The following is a 25,414-nucleotide window of genomic DNA, read 5'->3' on the forward strand; positions in this document are numbered from 1 at the left end:
TGCTACTGGATTGCTCACCACACCACCCCTCACAGCAACCCCCCCCCACACACACACACGCCCCCAGGAACTGTCAAATGGTCATATCCTGTAGCAGGAAATACCCCGTGACAGGATAGAAAACATCTCACCAGGGACAGCGAACTCTTCTTAAAGCAACATAGTTGGCATGGCGGCGTGTTCTTTGACCTCTGATAATGCCACTTCCTCTAACCCGCTGGGTTCAAGCCAGCCAAGGGCATCAAACCCAGTTTGCCGAGAGAAATGGAGGACAAACTGGTTTGTGCTGGATCCTTTTAATTACCTCCCTTCACTTACTGATTGACCTTGTAGGTATTTTCTCTACCCTTCTCTCCTGGCTTTTCTAGAATGTTCAGTGGAAACATGGAGAGTTTTCCCTGGGGCAATAGGCCAGTCCCGGTTTCATGCTGACAAAAATAAGTGGCACTATGCATTTCCTCAGCCAGTCTCAGCTGCTTTCTCCCACACCTAGGAGACTTGAACTCTCACCCCAAGAGGCCCAGGCCCGAAGATCCTCTGCCTTTCGCCTCCATTCTTACGCTACAGAGCAAACCACAGATGTGTGATCCAAGCCCTCCAAGGAGAATAAAGAGACCCACTCAATCAATACTATCATGCCTAGGCAGGATGCCATAAAAATGCTGTTTTCCACCCCCCTTCCCCCCCCCCCCCCCCCCCCCCCCCCCCCCCCCCCCCCGCCCCCCCCCCCCCCCCCCCCCCCCCCCCCCCCGCCCAAGATTGCTCAGCAGTAAACACACTTGCCACAAAGCCTGGCACCTGAGGTCTATTCCCGGGACCACATGGAGAGACTTGACTCCCACAAGTTGTTCTCTGATTCTACATCTGTGCTGTGACACACACGCAGCACACGCACATGAGCATGCGCCCTCTTCTGGCATGCAGGTATACATGCAGCTAAAGCTCTCATACATGAAATAAAATTAATAAATCTATGCCCTCTCTTCTCTCTCTCTCTCTCTCTCTCTCTCTCTCTCTCTCTCTCTCTCTCTCTCTTTCACACACACACACACACACACACACACACGCACACACACACCATACATAAATAAACCATCTATTAATTTAAAAATTACAACAATATATCCATCTGTTAGAATGAGGACTACTATTTGCTATTATCAGGCTCTCTACTCCAGCAGGGTCACATAGGGAGAACTTGGACCTGGTACAGAAAATCAGGGCTGCCCAGTTTACCCTGGATTAAGAAAAGGACATAGGACCTTCAGCCTGTAATGTCATGGGCAGACTGGAACAAGTCAGTCACCCAAGACAGGCAGAGGATGTTAAAGGGATTTTTATCTTCTCCTTGGAAACTTGAGCTCTGGATTGAAAAGATTTTCTTTTCCCAAAATATATGAGAGTATTTTCTCTCTGAGGAATTACTGTAAGACAGAAGACAAAGCTCCGTGGGCGTATTAGAAACTCGATCAGCACAACTTGAAGGGGACCGTAAACAGGGCAAGATTCTAGAAGTAGGTGTCAAGACCTCTAATGGGCTACTAAGGTTCAGGACATTTAATCTGCAGCTATGCCTTGTTTATGCCAGTTGGAGTGGCACAAGCATAAAAAAGAACTCCAAATCCCGGATGGCATCCCCACACATGTCCCTGGCTGCCGCTACCCCCACCTGGGACTTAGAATAGCAACCATCATCCTCTGTGTGGCATTTACTAGGTGTGGTCAGCGCCAGATTCACCATCACGGAACAAGCCCTGGCCTACAGTTAGACACCTGAGTGCTATTTCCAGGCTGGGCCTTCTGTCTGGGGACCTTAGTCAAGCTCTTAACCTTCTCAAATGAACAATAAAATGCAGGAAATGTTTTCCATCGCCTCTTCTCCACTTACTGTGAGAATTAAATGAAGTAAGATTGACTTCCAATAAGTTGTAATGCCAGAGACCATCACCAACAATTTCTAAGGTTACTTTTGGTCCTTGTTTTCCTGGACATCTTGGGTTTTGTCCCTGTTTTGGGAGTCATAGATCTACTGTAGGTAAATCCTTAATTGTTTTTGAGCATTTTCTTTTTTCTACATCTTTATCTTCTTGAATAAGAAACTCTGTGTTTTGGTATTAAATCTGTTCCTATGCCTCTGTGCACTGTATTCACACACTCCAAGCAATGTTCAGTCAGATCTTCAAATACCCAATAAAGGTGGGGTGGTGGCCATTCATAACCAGAAGCTATATGGCTACAGCGGGGACACCTGCAGACATCAGTTGATCTTGGTAGATTTTCAGGGCCTTGAGTCCCAGAAAAGATCAGTATTCAAAAGTTGAACAAGGCATGTAAAGGATTTGTAGGTTGTCTCTTCAGTTTAGGGTTTGGATGGGATGTATGGAAGGAAGGGTAAGTACTCTATCCAGTTCAAGAGGCTATCAGGATTAAATGAGATAGCGTAACCGTGCATGGATCATCGTAAATGACTCAGTGGAATCCCACTGATGTGGGGAAGACCAATGGAGGGCTGGAGGGATGGCTCAGTAGGTAAGAGTACTTGGGCTAGCTGCAGAAGCATAAGGGCCAAAGTTTGAATCCCAGTGCCTATGTAACAAGCCTGACATCTCATACCCGTGCTTTGAGGGGAGTAGGAGTAGAGAAAGGAGGATTCCTGGCTCCTGATTGGCTTCTACTCTAGCTGAGAAAACCAGAATCCCTAGTTCCTAAGAAACCTTATTTCAAAGATAGGCAAAGCGTGATAGAGAGGGCCACCCAGTGCCTTCTTATGGCCTCCACAGGTGGGCTCACGGGCTCGCACACCTGTACACATAACTCATAACAGGCATATAAGCATAAATAAATATTTTTAAATATCAAGATAAATAATTTTGTGGCTATAACAAGTGTATAACTACTGTTAAAGTACAAAGCAGTATCATTAATTACATTATTCATACATATATTCATACACACAATGCATATTATTCAAATGTCTTCTCCCTTAACTTTTTCACAATCACCCCAAGCAAAATCTACCAACTCACTGTAATTAAACTACCTACTTGCTCCTCTATATAACCCCTGGTACTTCTAACCTACTTTCTGTCTCCAGGAGCTTTCTTGTTCTAGCTATTCCGTAGACTCGGACTAACAAGGTAGGATACATTCTGTCTGAATTACTTTGCTTGGCCTAATGTTTTCATTGCTTTTCCAGTCTTGGTTGCTGAACTGTGCTTTACTTCGGGATTTTTTAAAAAACAAATATACTATGGTGAGCATGGGCATATGAGCATTGGTTAGAAATTTGCTTTCAATCCTTTTTTCAGGTGCACTTCCTGGATTATATGGTAATTCTATGTTTAGCTCTTTGTGAAAGTGCCAGACTATTTCCCATGGGAGTTAAACCATTTTTCATTCCCACCAGCAATGAGAGCTTTCCACTTTCTCCACTCCTTCACCAATACTATTACTTTCTGAGTTTGCTTTGTATGGTGACGAATGGTACACAGATTTTTAAAGGCACACTAACACATGTAATCGGGCAAGGAGATGAAAGTTATCAATCAATAGATGCATGCAAATTGAGAATCAACTATATTCTGGGTACTTTATTCACAAAATTATTCTGAGGAAGGCACATAGCCTGTCTGTGTAGCTCAGGTAAGAGGTGAAAAAGCTGGAGGTAAAGATGGGTGTGGAATTTGATAGGAAAGTTTGACCCAACTAATTGAGCGGCAGAAACACCTTTGCCAGTAACTGTGGCTGCCGAGAAAGGACTCAAGACTCCTGGGATCTAAATCTGTTCTTTGTACATGGTGCCTGCACTGCACTTTATTCATTTGGACAGTAACATGGGAAATTATATTACAGTAATTGTTTGCTAGTTGTGTACTTGAGGCTGAAATTCTGAGTCTATTAGATCCACTGGTGTGTGTCTTTCCATTAAATCCCCCACCCCACCTGACCCCAGGCTGACACATTAGCTTCTGTGATTTGTGAGATGGAAGTCGGGTTATTATAACGGACACGTTTATCACGGAGCCCGCCTGTCTTCTGTTCCTCATCTCTAGGTTTCTTTCTTCACTTCCTGAGACGTTGATGCATTTTCATTCTTCTTTTGTCATAGAAAAATGGTAAAGCAAACTCCCAGGCTCACAACTCACCAGCTGCCTGGAGTGTTTATTCTCAGACGAATGATTCCCACACAGAGGCGCATGGCTGGAAAAGAAAGCAGTGTGTGAGGACGTACAGCCATTTGAAGTCCAAGATGAATTTTAAGCATCTTGAAACTATAATCTATGTCAAAGGGAAAGTAGGCTATAATTAAAGGAAAGGGGAAAATAGCCCATCATCCACACCACTGTGTTTACTATGTAAACGGGGACACGGGCACTTCAGGAAAAAAAAAGAAATCATGAGTAATTTAAGAACAGATATCACATCTTGTACTTCCATGATTCTAGAATAGGAACTTCTATTTTTTCCTTTCTATCTGTTCTTTATTTAACTTTTCTCATTTTTAGTTGAAAAATGATCACTTGGAACAAAGACTGCCTTCCCCAACCTTCTGTGAGGCTGAGTCTACCAAGAGGACCACACTTTGAGAATGCATATGCAACTTCTGAAAAAATGTCCTCGGGGAAAGAAAATGAAAACCCTGGGTTCCAAGGGTTTCACACCAGCCATGGCCTGGATGATCCCGGATTTACACTGCTAAGGAGATAAGAGGAAAATAAACTATAAGTTTGGGTCACTACTTCCTCTGGACTCAGGTCATTTACAGATAAACCTATCCCTTGGTGATAGATCCCTTCTGGAAAGAAAAAAAAAAAGCTTTTCATTCATTCAATGGTTACAATATGTCAGGCCTATTGTCTTTCTCACGTTTATGGAAGGTCAAGTGGTTTTGATTCTCAGATACACACTTACACATATGTAAGGATTGAGAAATGATCCACTCTAGTATGGTTAGCAATGCAGACTGAGGAGTATGCATCCACATGTGCACACACACACACACACACACACACACACACACACACACACACACCATGACGTCTAGGTAGATGGGTAAGGTACTATGCAGTGCATAATATAGCAATCCAAGGGAAAAGTCAAGATTGCTGAAGGATAATCAATGCAACTTTTGGCATCAACATGCTAACAGTACACATCACAACTTAAAATGATCATCCTTTGTTATACGGCAATTTTAGAGGTCTGCTCTGAGGAAACCAGGTCGGGGAGGAGTGGTGCTCAAAACTTTCACTCAAGCACTCAGTAGGAAGACAGTTTCTGCACGTAATGATTCAGTCAATAAATACATCTGTCAGAAGTGTCGGGTTGCGGCTAACTGGCATCCTCCTTCCCCACGAGTTGGCTTTCATGGAGAGAGATTATAAGAGGATGGGAGAGAAATGGAGATGAGAGGATGGCAGGCCGCAGGGTACTTGCCTCCAACCTAGACCATAGTGCAGTCTTTCTACAACAGAGTGAAAATTACCCAGAATCCAAAGAAACTATTCCCCATAATACGGCAGTGCCGCTCAGTGCTCAGCAGTGAATTAAATACAATGTAAAGACATCTTCATCTGGGGGACGAAGCTCACTTTGGTTTACCACTGGTAGATGGAGATATGCATTGACAACCCTGGGATTTGGAGCTATGAGAAGATGGAGAGGCCTGGTTGGGAGACAAACCAGCGAGCACTGCAGTGGTGGGCCCCAGCTGCAGTGGCAGTGAGCCGGTGCTGCCCCCACGTGGCTCTGCAGGCAGCACGCATGCTTAAGGGGCCAGAAGCCACAAAACAGATTCCTCAAGAGCTTGCTTGGGTTTCCCGGTGTAAATAAAAAGGAATGTGTTGTTAAGGCATATGCAGATGGGGACATCGGCCAACTAAACCCTGTAGCAACAGGTGCTCTAGCCTACGTCACCTATGGTGGGAGAGGGGGCAGTTCAGAGAATCACGTTTGCCTATTATCTACATGCTTTCAGTTTTTCCCCTATTCTTCTCAGCTTTCTCCTGAACCATCATCTCTCAGATTTCCACAGCATGTGCCCATTTGAGTATAATCAGAAAGTGATGCTTTGCGGGGTTCACGAGGCAGAAGGACAGCAGGCCGTTGTTCCTATCGGGAGATCTACCCATATGAATGAGTGTCAGTACAGGACGAACACAGCTGCGGGAGGCAGGGGTGGACCAGAAGCTCCTCCGAGGTCCAGAGGCCAGCTGTGCTCACCTGTAGAGGCAGCGCTTGCAATATTTGTGTCTCTTAATTTAAGCTCTTCATTATCCATTGCTCCGTTCTTTGTTTATTGTCTGAGGATTCCATACGTGCTTTCTGATCAAATCCACCCCCCCCATCCCTCCCCTCCAACCCCTCCTCTATCCCTCAACCACTATTCCTTCTCAACTCCACCCGCTCTGTTCTTAAACCCACTGAGTCCTTAGTGCTGCTTGTATGTGCACTTGTATGCATGGAGATTTACTGGAACATGTGTTATCTCTCAGGGGCTACATCCCTGAAGAAACTGGCTTCTCCTACTCCAGCTACCACTTAGCCAATAGCTCCTCACTAGGGCTAAGGTGGGACTTCCAGAGCTCCCTCCAATCCATGGTGGGAGTTGGGCTGTCTTCTGCGTGCAGTCACAGTGATATGAGCTCTTGAACTCAGCAGCACCGTCATGCCCTGCGACGACTGTTTCACTACATATGTCCATTACCCCTGGCTCTTATAATCTTTCCACACACACCCCTTGTGCTATAGCTGTCAGTTTTACAGACAAATATTCCATAGCCTGTGTATTTATTCCTTGTAAGTTGGCCAGTCGTGGGTCTCTGTATAACCAACATGTACTGAATAAAAAGAAGCTTCTCTGATGAGGGCTGAGAGATGTGCAGATCTATGGCTGTACTGTTAGGGGGCAGTTTATTATTATGTACATTTAAGAGGATAATATGGAAGGCCAATACAACCATTGCATAAGCCCCTTTTCTTTTTATGAGTTCATGACTTAAAAAAAAAAAAAAAAGGAAATGCAGTAGAGTCTGATTTTGTAACCAAAGTCAGCTAACAGTGCCTGAAGCTTAAGCACCTGGGGCTTCTACTGTATTACTCAGATCTGGTTCAAATGCAATATCTGTGTTTGCATGTAAGGAGACCTTAAACAAGACCCTGCGCACTCTTTCTTATCCCAGTTTCTTCATATGTAAAATGGATTGGTAAATGTGCCTATTTCACAGGACTGTCACATAGACCAAATCAATGATATCTGTGTGTTTAATATATATGTATATATATATGTATATACATACATTCATTAACAAACACAAAGTGCCATAATTGAGTATTTAAAATTAAAATATTAGATATGTGGAAGATAAATACATACTAAGCATAATCTTAACTACCTAAGATATACTTGAGAAACTATAACAGGTATCTTGGGCAACTTCTTCAGCAATACACTTTTTTACTAAGCAATGAGTTTCCAGACAATCTCATTTTCTTTAGTACTGTTCTTGTGTTTTTCTAATTATCTACAATGAGTATGTAAGTATTAGTATACAGAAAGCATAAATGTAACGTTAGTAAAATGGCTTACAGACAGTCACTTAAGTATAAACTCAATACCCGGATTCATTCACAAATCCAAAGCCTCCTGGAAAGAAACACACTCAACTGATTCTGTTTCCCCATCACAGAAATTTTAACCATTTTCCCAAAGTACTCTCCCACCTAGTGAAGAGCAAGTAGACATTACAGCTGACAAAGCCGCAGCTCAGGAAATTTACAAAAGGTGAATTCTAGAGGGGAAGATGAGTCTGTGGATGAGTCTGGAGAGACTGTTTTACTCACTGAAGACAGAAAAGAACCTACAGACCAAGCTACTGTTTAATGTCTCTGTTCAGGAAAGACATTGTTTGATTTTAGCCTGTAAATGCTTTCTAATCCCCCTGGTGGTCCTAAAAGACTACAGTGGCCCACATGCAGGATCATATCCCCCTTTGGCAAACCATAATTATGAATAATGCCTTCCTTCTCAGAAGGTCTTTGTTAGACAGCCGCATGTGCATTCATGTATCTTATGCAAGACCTGTGCAAACAGCACTGTGCCATTGGATTTTAATAGACATCTGTACCTTGCTGCTCTCTGATGACCCAAGAACAGCCACTGGTTTGTTTTTGTTTCTGTGGTTGAACTTAGGGCTTGAGTGATTGACACTTCCAGCCCAACTAACATGACCATGGTGTGATATTGTCTTCATCCAGCTGGGGTATCTTCTCAAGAATGTCCTTGTAAGGCAGTATTTGGGAAAATGATGGTTTCCTTGCTCCTGTCTGTCTAAAGAGCATGTGCATCTGATGTGAAATTCTAAGGCCTTCAAATGGAACCTCATAGCAGGTCCCACTGTTCTCTTCATCTTCAGGCCTATGCCGCATACATTTGTAGAAATGCCATGAACTTCTAGTGAAACAAGTTGAACTTGCCCTAGGTAGCTAAGGAAGCAATGACAGGGGAATCCACTCTTTGCAATCCCCATAAGTCACCTTCACAGAACTGTTTTATGATCATATCTTCAGGAAAGATGTTTGGTAGGAATTTATGTTTAGTTTTTAATTTTCTTTTCATATATTCATTGATTTTAGAGTTAGGTCAGTGTACAGCAGAAGTACCATCCATCAGATGAGCCACTGGACTCCATGCTGCTAGAAATATGTGGAAGATGCAAAGAATTGCCTTTGAACTTACAATGCTATGGGTAAATTGTGAGTGTGTGAGTGTGTGTGTGTGTGTGTGAGAGAGAGAGAGAGAGAGAGAGAGAGAGAGAGAGAGGAGAGGAGAGAGAGAGAGAGAGAGAGAGAGAGAGAGAGAGAGAGAGAGACGAGAAGAGAGAGGACAGAGAGAGAGAGAGAAAGAGAGAGAGAGGAGAAGCGAGAGAGAGAGAAGAGAGAGGAGAGAGAAAGAAAGAGAGAGAATGTACATGACAAGTTTTCACATGCTCATCTTCACTTCCTATGAGCTGCAGTTGCTTCTTCACCTCCTTGAGAAAGCATAAGTGAATTTGCTTTTAAAATGCAACACTATTATTTAGGAACAAGTCAATGCTAACCTGAATGTAAGGAGATAAGATTAATTTCTAAATTATGTAGATAATTGTAAAATAGAGGCGGTGTTGCTCACATACTTTTCTGGGGAAACTAAGATGCATCTTTGTGTGTGTGTGTGTGTGTGTGTTTGTGTGTGTGTGTGTGTGTGTGTGTGTGTGTGTGTAAAACAATGGCAAACTCACAAACAGTATGTTCTGCAGGCTTGAGAGGAAAACAGGAGTAGCACTGTCTCCAGGCCTTTGTGTGCATGTGACTCACAAGAGTCTGGCTTGTGAGACGCCTGAGGGTTGGCAGGAAAGGGAAAACAAAAAGAAAGTTTCGAGGCACAGGAAGAGAACTCCAGTCTGAACATTTTTCTATTATTACCAAAGTGAACTTGGTACAATTTTGACCGAATCCAATTTGAGCTGCTGAACTGGGCGGTAAATCTCAGAAGGGCAGCCAGCTTTACCTGTCAGACTGTCAGTGCACCGTTTGTCTCAGCTCCTGCTGAACCAAATGAATAATTGCACCTGTGGTGCTTAGTTTGACATTTCTGTTCCCACCTGAGCACAGAGGAGTTGTTAGAATAGCAAAATGTCCAGGGCCAGTGGGACCACAGGCATTCGAGAAACCCGTGTGCAGGATGCGCTGTTAATAAACCTATTGGCGTTAGTATATAATTTTCAAAGTGCATATGTTTTTTGAGGAAAATTCCCATTAATGTTTTCTTATTACACCAGATTTCTGTGCCTAAATCTCTTGCCCAAATAAAGCCGGTTAGCTGGCTAGCTAAATTCTTGCATGGAGCTATCCTGCCACATGGAATGCAAAGACCTGCCAGTGGGGTGAAGAGCAGTCAGACTTCCTGCTCTCAAAACCATACTGTGACCATCAGCCTGGAAAATAGGTGGACAGTGTCACCATAAATCCCTTTGTTCTCAATTCTCTCAAAATAGGAACCAGACAACCCAGTCAGGTTAGCCACGAATCACTTTGTAGACATCTCTGGATAGAGATAGAAATCTTGGTAAAATCAGAATTATTGAGAGGCATTTATGATTTGTTCCCGTTCCCAATAACCCAGGGTCAGAGAGAACGTACCAATCATAAAAACTAGCCACTTACTCACAAGAACTGACAGCAATGGCCTCCCATTACATTGAGGAAAGATGAAAAGGGGAAAACATCAACTCACAAGTTGTGTTTTATTGTTTTAATTTTTTTCACAGCTGTAGGTCAGGCTGTACGCTAGGCAGCAGTCATTCTCTGAGGATTTTCAGGGCTCCTTCAAAGAGAAGGTGAGCGACTGTGGCTTCTCTGTTACTTTTTGTCTTTGCAATTCTTCAATCAAAATAGTAGTAAGACTTTAAGGAATATGTAGTTATAAGTTTAAAAATACAGTGGTCTCTTTTTTTTTCTTCCTGCAGATTCAATAATCTTGAGCATACCATGATTTATAAATACTAAATGGAAAAAATTCTAAAACGAAACAAGTTATAAATTGCATATCCTTCCGAGTGCCTTGATGAAGCTTAGCCTCCTGCTCCATCCTGCCTGAGACATGAAGTAGCCTTTTATCCTGTTAATTCATTGCTCACCCATTGGTCTAGTTACCATCACGGTTATCAGCTTGGTCGTTGCCAGAGAGCAATGGTAGTGTATAACGTTCAGAACTACCTGGGTTTGGGCATTTACTAGTTAGCTATTATACTATAAAAGTAGGATGTGAACTCTATTTTTAAGAAATTCTAAAGGCATAGTCAGATAGCAATACAGAAATAGTAGTAACTCTGATAGCTATCGATGGTAGGATTTTAGGTTAATTTTGGTTTTGGTTTTTATTTTTTTGCTTTTTGTTTTTGTTTTTACTTTTGTGTGATCTCTGGGTTTACTATGATAGCAATACTTTTGACTTTTGTGTCTTAAGAAAAGAAAGAGATCTGTAACCATCATGTGTTTTAAAACATACATTCTTGGGCCAGAAAGATGGCTCCATGGATAAAAGCGCTTGCTGCACGAGCATAGGGCCTGAGTTGACATCTTCAGGACCCACATGGAAGTCTAAGGCATCAGCATGTGCCAGAGGCAGAGATAAGGAGGCCACAAGGGCTTCCGGCAGCCAGCCAGGCTCTCAGAACCGATGAGCTCAAGTTCAGTGGGGGCACCGACTCAGAAATAAGGTGACAAGAAAGGCACCAAGTGTCAACCTCGGACCTGTACACACATACACACGCACACACATGCACACACACGCACACACACACACATGCACACACACACACATGCACACACACACATGCACATACGCGTGCACACACACGTTTAAATACTATAGTATTTTGGGGTACACAGAGCTACTGAGGCATATAATCAATAAGAACCAATAGTGTAAGAAATCGATGATTTTTATCAGACTGAATAAGTATTTTATTTTAAATGTACTTATTTATTCACTTTACATCCTAATATCAGCTCCCCTCTTCTCCTCCCAGTCCTCTCCCCAACACCCCTCCATCCCATTCTACCCTCTCCTTCTCCTCAGAGGTCCCCCATGGGTACCAATCCACCCTGGCACATTAAGTCACTAGGGATATCCTCTCCCACTGAGGCCAAACAAGGCAGCCCAGTTAGGGAAATGGGATCCAAAAGGAAGCACCTGAGTCAGAGAGGCTCCCAGCTCCAATTGTTGAGGGATCCACATGAAGGCCAAGTTACAGATGTGCTACATATGTGCAGGAGGCCTAGGACCAGTTTATGTATGCTCTTTGGTTGGTGGCTCAGTCTCTGTAAGCCCCCATAGCCCTCAGGTTGGATGACTCTGTAGGTTTTATTGTGGAGTCCTTGACCCCTCTGGATCCCCCAATCTTTTCTCCAGCTCTTCCATAGGACTCCTGAAGCTCTGTCTAATGTTTGTGTGTGGATCTCTGCATCTGTTTCCCTCAGATTCTGGGTGAAGCCTGTCAGAGGAGTTATGCTAGTCTCCTGTTCTGCAGGCATAGCTTCAGGGACTGGTTCTCTCCCATGGGATGGGTCTCAAGTAGGGTCAGTCTTTGTTGGCCATTGCCTCAGTCTTTGCTCCATCTTTGTCCCTTGCACATCTTGTGGGAAGGACATATTTTGGGTCAAAGGTTTTGTGGGTGGGTTGGTGTCCTTATTGCTCCACTGAAAGTCCTGCCTGGATACAGGAGGTGGTGATTTCAGACTCCACATCCCCCTATGGGGGAAGTCTATGACCTCCATAGACTTCCTGGGGCCTCTCCAATCCCAGATCTCTGGCAAATCCCAGAGATGCCCCACACCTCAGATGTCCATTCTCCCATCAGGCCCACTCTCGCATTTGCCTGTAAATTTCATGATGTCATTGTTTTCAATAGCCAATCAGTATTTCATTGTGTAAATGTACCACATTTTTTTATCCATTTTTTAGTTGAGGGACATCTGGATTGTTTCCAGTTTCTAACTGTTATGAGTAAAGCTGCTATGAACATAGTTGGGCAAGACTCCTTGTATGACAGAGCATCATATGCCTAGGAGTTATATAGCTGGGTCTTGAGGTAGAACTATTCCCAATTTTCTGAGAAACCACCAACTTGGTTTCCACAGTGGTTGTATAAGTTTGCACTCCCACCAGCAATGAAGGCATGCTCCCCTTTCTTCACAACCTCACGAGCATATGTTGTCACTGAAATTTTTTGATCATAGCCATCCTGATTTGTGTAAGATGGAATGTCAAGGTTGTTTTGACTTACATTTCCCTGATAACTAAAGACTGAGCATTTCTTTAAGTGTTTCTCGGCCACTTAAGATTCCTTTGTTGAGAATTCTCTGTTTAGCTCTGTGCCTCACTTTTTACTTGGGTTATTTGGTTTGTTGGTGTCTGGTTTCTTTTGCCTATTTTGGATATTAGCCCTCTGTTGGATGTAGGGTTGGTGAAGATCTTTCCCATTCTGTAGACTGTCACTTGTCTATTGACTGCACCCTTTGCCTTACAGAACAGACTGAATAATTTACCTCAGTCCAATCAAATGAAAGATTCCTAAGATCTACTCATTCTATGTAAAGGTTCTTATGATATTATTATTATATATTTTATTATTATTATTATTATTATTATTATGATGCTGATGATGATGGTGGAGGTGGGTGGTTGGTAGTAGTAGTGGGCAGAATAGTAATAGTGAGTGCTTTTGCTGGCTTGTGGGTTTGTGCTTGGGTCAAATGCTATCATCTGGTCTTATGTAACAGAGGTAGAATATCCCGCAAATGTACTTTGTGGAGGTAGCATTCTCATGTGCTCCCCCAAACACATGTTAATCCAATGATTTGGGACAGTGCCATCAAACTTACAGTATCCCTAAAGTGACACTGCACAGAGACACATGCAGAACTTGCTAACAGGCTGTCTTTACTCAGTGCTTTGGAGCTAGGGAGGTTGGTCCTGAAGGCAGCTTGCAGGAGAAAGCAGCCCTCTGGCCAGAGCACAGTTCATGGAGCAAAGCTGCTCATTACTTCAACTGGCCACTGAACAGCTGGGTTTCTGCAGAGGGGAGACTGTGGCAAGACACACACTGGCCTTTCATGATGCTGCAAAGGATTCCTGGAGAGCTGTGGACATCTTGAGATCTCCCAAGTGTTGCATTCATCGCAGGATCAAGAGCTAGCCTCAATCTATTGGAGCAGCATTAAAACTAAACACTTGACTCTGCCTGATGTGCCAGAGAATGCAGCATCAGAAAGGAAGATCCGTGGCTTTCTGTCCCTCTTCTGTGTGATATTGTAGAGGAAAGGAAGTTCAAAGTCACAGAAAGAGATTCCCGGGGGGGCGGGGGCAGGCGGTGGGGGGGGGCGGGCGTATGGTAATTTTTAAATTTCTTTGTGAGTATTCTGAATGTTCCCTTTTTGTGTAGTGGTGTGGTGTTTGTTGTGTGTGTGTGTGTGTGTGTGTGTGTGTGTGTGTGTGTGTGTGTGTGTGTGTGTGTGTGTGTGTGTGTGTGTGTGTGTGTGTGTGTGTGAAATGTGCACATGCTTCCCATGTCCTGAGAGAGACTATCACTAAAAACATACCAAAGTATTGATGAATCTTATAGTGGATTTGGAGTAGAGCAAATGCCAAGCCTCAGCAAGAAATTTTAAAGGTAAGATATTCAAGTTTTGAGAACTCTCGTGATGATCATGAAAAGATCATCAGAACCCAAACGCTGATGCATTTGGTGAACAGCTAAGCAAATTTAGTATATCCATGCAAAAGCTACCGCTTGGATGAGCCCTGAAGATGTAATGCTAAGTGAAAAAGAGAGACTCAATAGAGTCATCTATAGACAATGGCCAGGAAAGTCAAATCTGGAGATCAGTGCTTGTCAGCTGGGAAAGGAATTAAGTGCATAGGGGAATGAAGGGACTTTGGGTATGATGAAGATGTTCTAAACTGAATTGCAGTGCCTACTGCAGACCTTATGAACTTGCTGAGCACAGTATTTTACATTTAATGTAGATGAATCTTGTGGTCTATAAATCATAATTCAATGAATATATTAAACTACAGACAAAAATGGTCCAGAATTCTCTCATTTATGAGATTGTCCACTTCTAGCCACTCCATCCATGATCTCTCTCTCTTTCTTTCTTTCTTTCTTTCTTTCTTTCTTTCTCTCCTTCTCCTTCTCCTTCTCCTTCTCCTTCTCCTTCTCCTTCTTCTTCTTCTTCTTCTTCTTCCTCTTCTTCTTCTTCTTCTTCTTCTTCTTCTTCTTCTTCTTCTTTTTGAAATAAGGTTTCTCTGTGTAGCCATGACTGTTCTGGAACTCACTGTGTATACCAGGCTGGCCTCAGAGATCTGCCTACCTCTGCCTCCTGAGTGCTGGGATTAAAGGCATGCACCACCCGTGCCCAGCCCACAACTATTTCTTACCTAGGTTTTTTAATAGTCTAACTGGAGCCACTGCTTCCATCATTTAATCCTTAGGTTCTCTTCTTCATAGAATAGCAGAAGGATACACTGAAAATATACGCCTTTGTAATGGTCTCAAGTTCCACTATAAATGAGCCTCAGAGTCTCCCTGTGGCCAGGAAGCCCTGAATGCTTTGTCCACCAAGCCCCTGACCTGGACCTGAGTTTATTAGTACCCAGAGATGATCCAGGCTAGGACTTAGAGGCTGGGGCTAGCTGGCTCCATAGATTACACTCACTCTATTGAGTGCTATGTGCACCACACCAAGAGAGCATCCAAAGAAAACTGGCTAAACAGCTCCCACTGAGCAAGTTCTGTTGCTCTGTCCCCACTAAACCAATTAATGGTCTTCCTGATTCTGAATCCTGGATTCATTGCATGTTTTCAAGATTTGTGTGAACATTTAAAAAGTTTGCAATGGCATAGCTTCCTCACACCCATTCCTTTCGAGAAGCCAGCCCTACTCTCCTTGAGCCTGAAATAAGCACACTTTAGAAGAATTAAACATCCCATATACTCACAAGTCCAGTTTAAAGTCAGATTATATGGTCGGGCATAAGGAAGATAGATGAACCCAGTTTTCACATTTTTTCTTCCTTTAGAGGCAAATACATGACATATCATCACAGCAATCTGTGTGATTTGTGTAATCAGAAGAGAGCCACACTTTTTTAAAAATGTATTCTTCTGTCATACAACACATCCCAACTGTAGCTTCCCCTCCCTCCACACAAGCCCTCATATCAAGGCTGGATGAGGCAACCCAGTAGGAGGACAAGGGTCCCAAGAGCAGGCAAAAGAGTTAGATGCAGCCCCACTCCCACTGTAGGAATCCAACAAAAACCCAAGCTAAACAACCACAGTGTATATGTGGGGGGTCTAGTGCAGACCCAGGCAGGCTTTGCGATTGCTGCTTCAGCTCTGTGACCACTATGAGCGCTGCTTAGTTGATTCTGTTAGCTATGGAGAACCACACTTTTAAAAGTGTATCTTTGCTCAAATTTGTAAGCACAAAATGTCATCAAGAAAATTATGGTGTTATTTAAACCTGCTCTTGTTACATGTGAAGGAGCCTGCTCTGGGTTTCCTATCTTCAGTGTCTTCTGACTTATATTGTTCATATGTGTGCAGGTATGTATATGCGTGTGGTGTGTGCGCATACCTCTCACGAACCACAGTTCTTATGGAGACGGGTTTTCTGCTTAGCCTGGTGCTCACTGAGTAGACTAAGCTGTCTAGCCAGAAAGCTTTAAAGCTCCTCCCGTCTCCTTCTCCTCTGTGCTGGGATTACAAGATCACTCCCATGCGTGGCTTTCTTAGATCGGTTCTGAGATTGAATTCAGCCTTCTTGATTGCATGGTAAGCTGCCTTCCCAGTCAATAGGTACAACATAGTGATATACCATGGACACGGTGGTCTTAAGACATCCTGATCATTTTAGTGATGAAGGAAAAAAAAAGGACAACTCCCATGGCAATGACAGCATGATCTACCTCCGAAAAGTCGCTTAGGAAGCCACCTCTATGGAAAGGCTGTCCTTGAATCTACGGAGACAGTTCTATACTGAAGATGGTGCTGTTGCCAGGATCTTACCAACTCCATAGAAACATAGGTAAATCATCTTCCTTCATCTCACCTTCTGAATTCTAGAAAGAAGGGAATAAGATAATGGAGCTGTAGCTGAAAGTCATCACTATGGTTACCTCTGGAGTAAGAGTAAGCATCCTTCAACCAATTAAACCCAGCCTAAGTAGGAGCTTGGCACAAATCTAACATGATGTTTAATATACATGTGCATCGTGCCATAATCATAAAGAAAAGCTGATTATGTATTTCAGAGTTGTGGGACTCTCTGCCAAAAGAGATCATTCTTCCTGTTCTTAACCTACAACTATCTTTATAAAATAATTTAAGCTCTTTGCAGAATATTCATGTGGAGTCTCTAGGGTTCTTCTCCCAGGACACCTCAGAGTCTCACTGCCATGAAGGCAAAGGCTGTGCCATGCATTCTTTCCAAACAAGAGAGTAAAAGAAGCTACCTTCTGACAGAGAGCAAGAATTCAGCCTTGGTAGTACCTGTTGTCAGAACTCATTGCCTCTTCATATCACCTGAGTTAGCCCTAAGTGACTCACAGCCCTTGTCTGGCTATGGTATCTGTGATGCTGCGGGGACTTCCCCATCACCGCACATGAACTTCCGTGCTTAGGGTCATCAAAGCTTCAAACAGAATCATTTCCCAGTATCTCAAGAGAAAGCCTAATGCAAGAGCTATTGCAGGTCTTCTTACAGTTAGCAAAACCTATCCCACCCCAATTTCTGAGAAAATTAACACAGAGAAGAGATCACAAATCAGCCCAAGGCACCTGGCATTCTGCTTTGTAAACAGTGGCAACTCAATATAGGCACAGGTGTGTTATGTCACTAAACTCTTATTCACATCTTTTCTACTTAAAAAAAAAATAAATACAGAGATAGATGTCTCAGCAGTTAAGATCACATGCTGTTCTTGCAGAAAACTTGAGTTTGGTTCTGGTACTCAAACAGCAGTAACTCCAGTTCCAGGAGATTCAGTGCCCCTTTCTGGATTCCATGAGCACCAGGCATACAGGCACTACATACAGGTAGGCAAAACACTTACACACATAAAAATAAATAAATATTTAAAACACATTAAGTACTTAATGCAGTATAGTCCAAACTCTATTGACTAGCAAGATGGATGTGGGTAGAGGCACTTGCCACTTGCAAGCCTAATGACATGAGTTCTATCCCCCAAACTGGTATAAAGGTTGTAGGAGATGTTACTCCCTGGCCTGGCCTGCACATCCATGGTGCAGTATACATTCCCAAACATACATCATGAGTGAGTTTTTATCTCAACACTACAGCCTGAGACAGGCTGATCACTTCCTTTTGTCCTTATCTGTAACGTAACCTTTGCTGCTCCTCCTACCTCATCTTTCCTACCTTTTGCTGTGAAACTTTGGTGTATTAATCCACGTCCAACAGACACCTGTAGGCAAGGGCACTCGATATTTTTTATTTTCAGGGCATCAAGATCATGTATCTGTGTGGTGTGCTGAGACTTTTTCAGATGTGTGCAATTTTCTTTTGTATACTGACCTTGATCTACATTGACAAGACAGATGGAGAAATGCATCAGCAAGTAAAATGAAAAATACTCTTAATCTTTCCTCTTTCCCCATGATTCTGTGTTGTATCTCAGGCACACAGGTGATTATGATTAATAGTGTGCTAATGCCTTGAAATCATTTTTTCAGGGTAACATGACTCAAAATGAGCTCTCTACATTTCTAACCACCCTCAACCCTGAAAATAATTGGCCTCCCCTCAATTATGTCAACTTCAACTCTCCTGTGTCCTTCACGAATTCCAGTCTTGAGCATAAAAAAATATAGTGAGTTAAGCAATGAATCCCTTTCGACTTTTTGTTAAAGTACAGTACGCATGTTAGAAAGCATACATACATCATAAATGGGTAGATTGTATGATCTCAACAGCCTGTGCAAGTAGCTTCAGATCATGAACAACACTCAAAGCACATCATGCAATCTGCTAGCAAATTGGACATTCATCATCTCCTGTATCAACTAACCCAAACCTACAAAACCTAAGCTTATGTAGTTTGTGCCGGTCAGTTTTCTGACACTAGGACAACATATCTGAGAAAATCAACTTGGAGGAGGAAAGTTTATCTGGCTCACAGTGTCAGAGGGCTCAGTCCATGGCTATTGGGCCTCATTTTCTGGACTTGCAATATGGCAAAACATCAAGGTGGGAAGTGCTCGGTGGAACAAAGCTGTCCATCTCACAGGAACAAGAAGCCAAGAAAGGCAAAAAGAAGAGACCATGATAAAATATACCCTCAAAGGCATACTTCCAATTCCCTACTTCCTCCATCTAGCTCCCATCTCCCCGTGTTTCTACCCACCTCTCAATGGCCCATTTGATTATTTATTAGTGGACTAATCTACTGATGGGATCAGAGCCATCAGGATCCATCACCCTCTAAAAGGTGTCATCTCCAAACACAGCGCATTAGGACCAGGATTCACTCACTTTAGTACCCCCAGTGCAAGATTTGGGAGTCATTTCAGCGACAAAACGGAACAATATATTCATTTTGATCATGTAAATACAAGTTACAAACCAATACACAAATAAGCACAGCTCCACTGGCAATACGGAAGGATTGCTGGTCTGCATAGCTGCAGCCACGAGATACTTCTGCTGTTAACAATCAAAGTGATTCTCACTCCTTGAGACTCAAAACAACTTCTTCCAAATAAGCATGACATATTGTAGTATGCTAATAACTTAGAGAAATCTCAGTCAAAGAAGAATAGTAAGAAGAACCACAAAAATAACTAAAATAATTGTGCCATTGTGCTAATCAACTTTCCTATCCTATAAGTTAAGTGACAATACCAGGACTTTTTCTACTCCAGATGTCAAGTTAATATAAACAAGCATTTTATCCTCTCTGTCCGTTTAGTAGTAGTCCTGGATAGTTTATGTCAACATGACACAACCTAAAGTCATTTGAGATGAGGGGATCTCAATTAAGAAAATGTTTCCAGAAGACTCAGCTATAAGCAAACCTGGAGGTCACTTTCTTAATTAGAGATTGATAGAGAAGGGCCCAGTCTACTGTGGTGTGTGCTATCCCTGGACTGCTGGTCCAGGGTTCTATATGAAGACAGGCTGAGCAAGGCATGAGGAGCAAGCCAGTAAGCAGCACTCCTCCATGGCCTCTGCATCAGCTCCTGCCTCCAAGCCCCAGCCCTGCTTGAGCTCCTGTCCTGACTTCCTTCAGTGATGTGCAACAACATGGAAATATAAGCCAAATAAATCCTTTCCTCGCCACCTTGCTTTCTGTCATGGTGTTTCATCACTGCAATAGCAACTTGAACTAAGGCAGTGATGTCCACCTCGAAGCCTGCCAGTGTAGCTCTTGTATCAAGTTGCCCTGAAGTGCAAGCTGAACCTTCTTCCCAAAGTAGACAGCAGCATCTTTGTCAGTGAGGGCAGCAAATGGATTCAAGCCCTAGGTTTCTCTGTTGACGAATGCATGTCTGAGGTCTGTAGACCACCAGACAACCGCCTGCTTATCTGAGACATGGTTGCCCTGAGGTACCCGGAATATCAGCCTCACTGAGCATCTACAAAAGTTTACCACAACTCCTTCCAACCGTGGGTCTTACTGGAGAAGGACAAAGGCACGGAGTTCTGTGATGAAGACAAGCACATAAAGTGATTCCAAATCCCTCTCCTACTTCAGCTGTAAGACTGACCGTTCAGCTGCCACTGACATCAAACCTGAAGTTTTCCTCCTAAATGTTTCACTCTTTGGAGTTGCTGGAGAGGTGGCTAGCAGTTAAGAGCATGTCTTGCTCTTTGCAGAGGAGTGAGTTTGGTCCTCGGCACCCAGATGGTATACATAAACTCATGCAATCTCACACATGCACACATACTTTAAAAAGTAATATTTAGAGTGCCTATGAGGTAAAGCTAACTTAAGTCTCAGAATATTTCCCTAAGCCACTCTTGGTTCTATCAATACTTGTCCTCTTTTAAAATGACTTCTTAACTCTGCTGTCATCTTAACTCTGCTGGCCATATGCCCCCTCGATGCATATTTACATATTACATTGTCCATGAGCAGATTTAAAAATTGAGCCCTGCCTTTATGAAGGTTATAGTCTGAGAGGCAGAGTGATCAATGAACAACAAACCTGTCTTGGTCTTTTTAACTCCACAATGTCTACCGTTTTGTTTTGTTTTGTTTTGTTTGTTTCATTTGCTTAGGTTCAAATCTTACTTATCTTCTATGACCCAGCTGGAATCTCATTATTCAAAGTTACGCTGACCAACCCAGCCATCCCCCAGTGACCTGAACTTTGCAGAGCCCCATACATCAGTGACCACAAAAGTCAAAGAAATATCTAAATGCCAACCACCACAGGCAACTCACAGCTCAAGAGAGATATCAGCAATTGATCACAGAATTCTTCCTACCAAGCCAGAAAGTAACTACAAGATCTCAGGCAACACAGAGAGCCAGACATCCACTACCAACCAAGATGAACAGAGTCTTTGAAAATCTACCAAAAAAGAAAAAAAGAAAAATCTACCATCATCCTTACTCCATTCCACTTACTATATGATTATCACTGTCCTTCGTCTTTTTGCCCTTAGGTCTCTGTCCACAATCAGCTACTACCTGAATGGCTTATCAGAGATCATATTGATCGTCCTTTTAATATCTCTGAGATAACAACAGTTTGGGCAAAGACCATTGGAAAGGCCTCATTGTAAGTATAAATTACTAAACAAGAACTTCCAAATATCTGAGGTATGACACTCCCCCAAATATCTATAATTCAGGACAGAATAAAATGAGTGCTAAAGATAGCCTGGAAATTGAGGAAAACCAATGCCTATGGATATGATATAGCTTGTCCAATTCTCCCACCCCCCTCTCCTCTACTCATCCCCTCTGTTTAGTCCTCAGAGAAAGAGTTCCTCTCTTCCTTCTGACCACATTTAGTGAGACTAATTATTGCCTCACTATGGCCACAAGGTCTTTATTTCCTCATATTACAATGGGAGATTTCTTTTGCCCATCTTGTCAAAAACTAAACCCTCCCAAGCCATGTCCCAAGCTTCAAGAGTATGCTATTTTTTTTTTTTTTTAATTCTTAGGGCCAAATACTTGAAAGAAATAATGTAGTAAGAAGCTATTTTGTTCATGGTCTTGGAACATCATTCATGGCTCTGGTACCTGGTGTCTGAGGTGAGATAGAGTAGTATGGAATGGAAGGCAGTGACAGAACTGATCATGTCATGGTGATCCGGAAGCAAACAGAAACAAGGGTCAGGGCACAAGATGTACCCTTTAGTTATAACATCTTCCGATGTCATCATAGCATGACACCACCAAGGAGTTAATCCATTCATTGGTCAGAACGCTCTCGACGCAATCGCTTTCCCAAAAAACCTACCAGCTAACAACCAAGCCTTCCTGTGGAGGCTGAGGAGGGCATATCAGAGTCAAGAGACAGATGATTGTGCTGTCTCAATAATTATGCCGTGCAACACAGTTTGGTAGGAATTCAAGACACATGCCCTGCCTTCCACCCTCAGGTCTCCGGGTCTCCATTCTAATGTACAGCAGCTCCCAGGGGTAGAAAGTCCTGTGGCCCCTCCCTCCCATGATCAAACCCCACCATTCTGATGCCCCTTCCAACCTTTGCTTTCACCTCATTTCTCTTTTCTCTCATTACAGATTCTTCTCTTGGCTCCTGTTTGCCTCCCACTGCTGTATGACAAATCCCTTCTAAAATAACACTGATGACTCACCAGTGGATACTTTTTTTCCCCCATTTATATGTCCCTTTCCCCAGCCTCCCAAAGGGCATAAAAAGTTTCACAGATATTTGGTCTATTTATAACCCTGTTCTTCTAAAAAGGATTGCCCGTCATAGGGGAATAAAAATGTAGCTTGGGTTTTGTCCGAATTACTCGCGTATCAAGCTGATAGGGAGTGTTTCTCTGCCCATGACTCTTTCCTTTTTGTCTCTCTCTTCCTGGTGATTATATCTTCCAATGGGTTTACCAGAACTCACAGCAGAAGTTAGACCAAAATCTTGCCAGTCCACGGTGTTGTTTCTTAACCACTCACACCAGCTGAAAACCTCAGAGCAGCCTCAGTTTATCCCTCAAGTCCATTCCACATCCAGTAGGTAGCCAGACCACTGCCTCCTTCTGTGTCTTCCCACACCTCTCCCTGCTCCAACTCAGACCAACACAATGATCACTTCTCTGGTCCCCACTGAAGCCAGACAAGGCACCCCAACTAGGGGGAAAGGGATCCAAAGACAGGCCACAGAGTCAGAGACAGCCCCTGCTCCCATAGTTAGGGAAGCCAAAGGAAGACCATGCTGCACATCTGCTAAAGGCACAGTTCTTATGTCACCTTTTCTGCACAACTTTTTTTTAACTTTCTAAGAGTGCCTTTTAGTGCATCCATCAAACAACTTCCTATAAGTTATTATTCTACAGATCTTACCTATGTCATTTTCTAAGTAAATAAAATCTGAGGCATATTATAAGTTCCTGACTTAAGTCCCCAGATCTTTACTTTGTGTTTTTCAGCTACTCAACATTGAGTATTTATTAGATAGGTGTGGGGGAGCGCACACACATGTGTTTATATTCATAAAAAATTCATTAGAAGCCTATCATGTTCCAATATTATACCACATAGTAGATGGTAGGTATATACCAAGTTCATATCCCCAGCTTCAACTACTAAGACAAATCAAGTCAAATGATACTTTGGGGAAATGTAAGCAATAACAGAGGTAAGCCCAGGAGTTAATCAGGCACTTGCGAGGGACCTCATCTGGACAGATGGCATCAGATGAGAGAAGCCCTTAGTTTGGCTGCCTTGAACACCTGCCTGGAAATAACTTTGATGGCTGTCACAGGCTTTGTGACAGCTGAATAGAATCCTATTCTTGCATACTCTACAGGAGCTCGCAGCAAGTACTCAGGTACTGAATAAATCAAGACAGGCTTGGGTTAGGAGGCTCTATAAGTACACTAATGTTGGGCGTATTCCTTCTCATCCATAACGGCTACTTCCTGCAGGCAGTTAGCTCCGATTTTTGTCTGCAGATCTGATCTTAGCCTAGTCAGCAAATAATGGCCATCTTAAGATAAAAACTCGTAAATGTGATTTGCTTGTATGCTGGTCCTGGTTCTCATCATCAGAGCAAACTGGAGAGGAGTTGATGACCTGGACACTTGGCACGGACAGCTGAGCCCACCAGGTCAAGCTCAAAAAATCACTAAGCCCAGAGTCACCTGCCATTGTCTTCTTATCCCTGTTTTGCTCCCTATGCTACACTTCCCACCAACCAACCAGTAGAACCACAGAGAGAGAAAGAGAGACAGAGAGAGAGAGAGAGAGAGAGAGAGAGAGAGAGAGAGACTTTAAAAGGAAGCACACATTCAATGGGATGGGAGACAGGGCCTTCCTGGGTCTCCAGTATCTCCCCAGCCTCCCTTTTGTCCCTTTGCATTGCTTGTAGCCTCCATTTTGTTCCTCAGATATAGTAAATGCTTGCATTTTTGTTGGGGTAATCTTTTGTGCACTATGGGAAGGTTTTCTCTGTATATGCAATCGTTGACTGCTAACCTGGCAGAGGGCTGAATACTGTCCGGACTTCAGTACTGTGATTTTTTATAGATCATCCCCTGACACCTGTTTTGTAAACACTCTTATTCCCTTTTGATTTGTTTAATAAAGAACTATGGTCAATAACTAGGCAGGAGAGGAAAGGAGGGACTTCTGGGCAGAGAAAGGCTCTCTGTGGGAAGAATCAGACATGGGGATTTACCAGTGTGACATAGAGAGGGCAGGTGCTGGGACTGAATGAGAGAGAGGTAACAGGCCTGTGGTAGGATGTAGACCAGGATTTGCTGGGTCAGAAAAGCTAAGAATCTGCCCAGATATAGAGCAATACGTCTCAGGGTCTTTACTCATCTGCTGGTGAATCCAAACCTGCACCACAAGGGACTTCCTTCACACATCAACGTCTTTTCCCCCAGCAATCTTTTTTTTTTACATTTTTTTATTAATTTATTCATATTACATCTCGATTGTTAGCCCTTCCCCTGTTTCCTCCCATTCTTCCCTCCCTCCCACTTCTCCCTTTCTCCCCTCCCCTATGTCTGTGATTGAGGGAGACCTCCTCCGCCTATATATGCTCTTAGACTATACAGTCTCTTCTTGGTAACTTGCTATCCTTCCTCTGAGTGCCATCAGGCCTCCCTGTCCAGGGGACATGGTCAGAAAAGGGGCACCAGGGTTCGTGTGAGAGTCAGATCTCACTCTCCACTCAACTGTGGAGAATATCATGTTCGTCGGCTAGGTCTTGGTAGGGGTTCAAAGTTTAATGCCTATATTCTCCTTGGCTGGTGCCTTAGTCTGAGGAGGACCCCAGGACCCAGATCTGCCTGTCATAAAGTTCTTCTTGTAGGTTTCCAGGACCCTGTGGGTCCTACTATTTCCCCCTATTCTTCCATGCTACTCTCTCCTAAAGTCTCAATAGGATGTCCTCTCCTCTGACCCACCCCTCCCCCCCAGCAATCTTTTATACATGGCATTTGTTTCCCTTGCCTGGAATGTACTGGAACTGGACAACCCTGACTCATTCTTCTGGTCTTGGATTCTTTTCAAGATGAAAGCTGCTCTGACCTTGCCTATGTGCTAAGAGCTAAGCAGATTTGCTCCTTCGCACCCGAGGCTCTGCCTTCCTTAGAAGCTCACATGTCATCCTGCATACGTTTGTGTCATCTC

Source organism: Acomys russatus, chromosome 6, assembly GCF_903995435.1.
Source record: "Acomys russatus chromosome 6, mAcoRus1.1, whole genome shotgun sequence".
NCBI classification, from domain to species: Eukaryota; Metazoa; Chordata; class Mammalia; order Rodentia; family Muridae; genus Acomys; species Acomys russatus.